The sequence below is a fragment of the Uloborus diversus genome, unplaced genomic scaffold (genome assembly GCF_026930045.1).
Source record: "Uloborus diversus isolate 005 unplaced genomic scaffold, Udiv.v.3.1 scaffold_11, whole genome shotgun sequence".
Lineage (NCBI taxonomy): Eukaryota > Metazoa > Arthropoda > Arachnida > Araneae > Uloboridae > Uloborus > Uloborus diversus.
The window spans coordinates 1,918,756-1,922,734 of NW_026557765.1; the positions used below are offsets into that span (position 1 = coordinate 1,918,756).

Consider the following 3,979-nt stretch of genomic DNA (forward strand, 5'->3'; position numbering starts at 1 on the left):
AAGTTCAATAAAAGGTATTAAAAATATATGAATGGTAGTTCAAAATTTAAATTAAAAAATAATATTCAATATGCCGAACCGTATCAAATACAAGCGAATCGTAAATATCACTTTGTTGGAACTGAAAAAAATCTTTGTTTTAAAAGCGGGTAGAATTATCCTAAGTTTCGTTCACTAATATACACATTGAAGCTCGATTTTACTGCCTACTTGGGACCACGACGAGTGTCTTGACATCAAATAGCATTGTTTCTATAAAAGACACTTAGGGACTGGTAAGCTAGGGATGTCCGCCTAGAATGGGTCATGACGCAGACAGCGCTATTGAAAATTGGAAGGGGAGGGGGGGGGGGGGCTCTACTTGCTTCGCGATATTTAGAGTGCTGCGCCCTTGCTCTAAAGGGGGGGGGGGACCCTGGATAAGCTGTTCGTACTATCGAGCGTGAACTGCTAAGGAGTTGTCTGTGAATGAACCTCCGTAATCTCAAGAGAAAACTTCTGGTTGCTCCTTTGAAAGCCAAATCATCGAATCATCGCCAAAGCTGGCGGCCGACTATTAGTGTTCCGAGGGATCCTGGTAAGTGATGGAATTGATGCTAGGATTGTTGCTGAATTGTCTTCTAGGACTTTTTGGTTGAACCTTAACGACATACAAATGTCTACTTAGGATCACACTTTCTCTTCCGGTCTTATTCGCTCGATTTTTGTTTTCCTTTTCGTATTATCTTTCAGCGATTAAGTAAAACAAACAACTCAATGGTATATTTATCATGTGATTGACTGGTCTGGTGCTGTGCAATCGTTTTCAGAAGATCTGTTATTCATTGTTGATTATACAGAATGTACCTACGAGGGAACGGTACGGACTTGTATCCGAGAGGGGGGGGGGGGGTTGAAATATGGTTCTTATGTGTAACGAGGGCGCTGGATCCGATGATCGGTCTAGTAATTTTGCAAGTTACCCGTTTTCAGGATACATGTGATTGAAATATAGTATTGTTAGGAGTTCAGTTGCAACTTTAGACATTCTTTAAATGACGACACAGTTATTGAGAAAACACAGGAGATTTATTTGCAACTATGGACAAGAAATATCGTTAGTAACTGCTAAATTAACCATAGCAATTAGGCAAATATCAATTAACACCGTAAAGTCAACGGTCACACACGTATTTACATCGAAATACGTAAAAACACAGCGCAAAGGCAAATACACACTTTCCAGTCCACGGCTCAAACCAGTCTGACTTTGAACACTCGGCATGGCTATTAATAAACCTCGAAAGAGAGCTCTGAATTATTCCAGGTGATTCCCGAAGTTTCCTTTCATTTTCTTTTTACTCATTCACAAATCTTATCATTCAGAAATGGAGGGACCATATACTTCATTCGAATGTAAGGGGGTTCATAACAAGAAACTATTTACAGGTTACATTACTAAGATAATTTTAGATGAAAAATAATGGAATAAACGCCAAATTCAGTCAGACTACAACAAATTAATCACAAAATTAATTACTATTTACAGATTTTGTAACAGTATACAGCAAAAAAATAGTATATTTTAACTAGAAAATGGCCCGTCAAGGTATGACAGGTGAAAATTGCTTCTCCATTTGAACGAAGCAATTGCCAAAAACTTTCGTGAGAACTTCTTTTTTCTGGAAAAGAGTTATATATCAAATTAAAGTACATGTACTTCTCTTTGAAATGAGCTGTTATAAAATTATGTAGCTCCCATAGAACTTGAGGTAAAGAATTTTAAAGCAGTCAAAAAATAGATTTTAAAAAAATTTCAAAAACTAATTGCTCATCAACTGTGAATGATAGAATTAAAGAAAAAAAAAATCTAAATTTAAGATGTCAATGAGAAAGATTTCTGGAAGTGTCATGAAAATTTGAGATGGTTAAGTTTCGACATGGATTTATTATGATGACCTAAATATTGATTATGATAATTGCAATATTAATTAATTTATTCGATTCAACGCAGACCGGAATTTTTTTTCAAGAACTTCAATAAGGGTCATTCTTCAAAAACTGTAATTTTTCTGTCACACGCCTTTTACAGTAAAACATTTAAGGAACAATTCATTTAACAATGCTTTTTAGTTTCATCAAAAATATATCCATCTAAACCTGCCAACAATTTTTTAATAATCATTTTTTATTTTAGTATATTTTTGGTTCACAACATGTGAATTTTTACCTCCGTGGCATGACAGACACATTGTGTGACTGTTTATGTTTCTTAATAACTTGTTTAATTAAAATTATATAATTATTTATTTATTAATCCTTTCACAAGTGTCTCAAATACTAATTGTTTAAGTATAGTTAATTTTTTAATATTGTGTTTTAGTTCGTTTTAGTATGATAAGGAGTTATATCACACAATAAATCCTCACCTCCGTTACCTAAACACAAAATGCTATTCCTAATAAACACGTGGCAGTTATGACATCAAATTTTATTTTCCATGATACAAGGGAGCCCCCTTGTTTAAGTTTCAGACATTAAGAAGTTGTGAGATTTTTTTCGAAAAACAAGAGGATAGGTTTTTCTTTAAAAACTTAGTATGGTTCTTCTGATTTCTCACCTCCGCGAGCTTGAATCTCGGGCATTCTACCAAAATTATAAATTGCCAGTTTATTCTCAAACTTACTAAATACTATTTTTAACACACATTTGAACTAAAAGGATAACTACTAATTAAGCCGTGCTTCAATTAAGAGAGCTTAATATTAGATTCGCACTAATCATTAAAATAGCTCATTGTTTGCACAATCAACAAAATTACTACTTTTAATGTTTAAAACTCAAGGCTAATTTAATATCAAAGTTTTTTTTTGTTCCAGTGAACAAGGCATTTTTTTAATTTATGAGTAAAATAATTGGAGCTTAGCTGGGCCATTGTTTATGGTTACTTCTAGTAGGTAACACTTTCATGTAAGAATTTAAAAAAATAAAGAAAACAAAAGGTTTCGAAATTGAAAAATATTTGCGTTCAAAAGTTGCGTTTTCAGGCGAATGACCAATAACCAATACTTTTCCTTACTATAATTACTCAAAAAATGTAACTTTAGTAATTAATACAATAAATATATATCTTTAAATTGAAGGCAATGGGAACAACTTTATATTTTAATATGATTCCTGTGATTCGTTAGAAAAGAGGCGAAAGGTTTTGACTTACACATACCACTTTCCGCACACTCTTTTACTGACTAAGTATTTTTTGAGGCCAGTTCAGGGGAAAAAAATATTATTTTGTGTTTAATGAATTTTAATGAAATTATCGAAAGAAAAAGTAACAAATGAATGAAACAAAATATATTGTTACTACTTTGTTGGAAGTTTTTACATCATTTGCACTATCACTTCGTGTCTCAATATTTTCACAAAGTTATGATTTTTTTAATTCAATTCATTTATCCTTTTTCATTTTATTTGAAAGTTTCTCAAATATTTATTTGTTTATAAAAATAGAAAAGTTGCTTTCGACGTACAAGACGAGAGAAAAAGCGCCAACAAAAGACTTTTTGAAACAGAAAAGAAATGTAGCATTCAGCAACTCAGCTAAAACAAGGGAGGTGAAGTTGATTGAATTGCATCATAAACTACGTATCTTCAATGCCGCTAGTTTTGGCTTCTCTGCAACAGTTGAGTCTTTTTCGCCCTTCTCCTGTCGTCAGGATGGCCGAGCGGTCTAAGGCGCCAGATTTAAGCTCTGGTTCTCGAAAGAGAGCGTGGGTTCGAACCCCACTCCTGACATAACCTTTTTCAACCCTTGTATTCGGGTTTTAATGGCTAATTTTCAATGATTCGATTTTGTAATGATTTTTAGCACATTTCCTATTTTTAATTTGTTGTCATGTTTTTTTTTTTTGTTGTTTGTTTGTTTGTTTTGTTTGATTCAGTTCGGTTTTTAATCTAATACTGATGTGGGTAGGAACGGCAGAATCCATAAAAATGAGTT

At 33.2% G+C, this 3,979-nt stretch overlaps 1 non-coding gene across 1 annotated transcript; it reads left to right on the forward strand.

Annotated features, from left to right (window-relative positions):
* The first annotated feature begins 3,690 nt into the window (after positions 1–3,690).
* On the forward strand, positions 3,691–3,774 carry Trnal-uaa (transfer RNA leucine (anticodon UAA)). The gene has a single exon. It is a non-coding gene; the product is annotated as a tRNA-Leu (tRNA).
* The last annotated feature ends 205 nt before the right edge of the window (positions 3,775–3,979 follow it).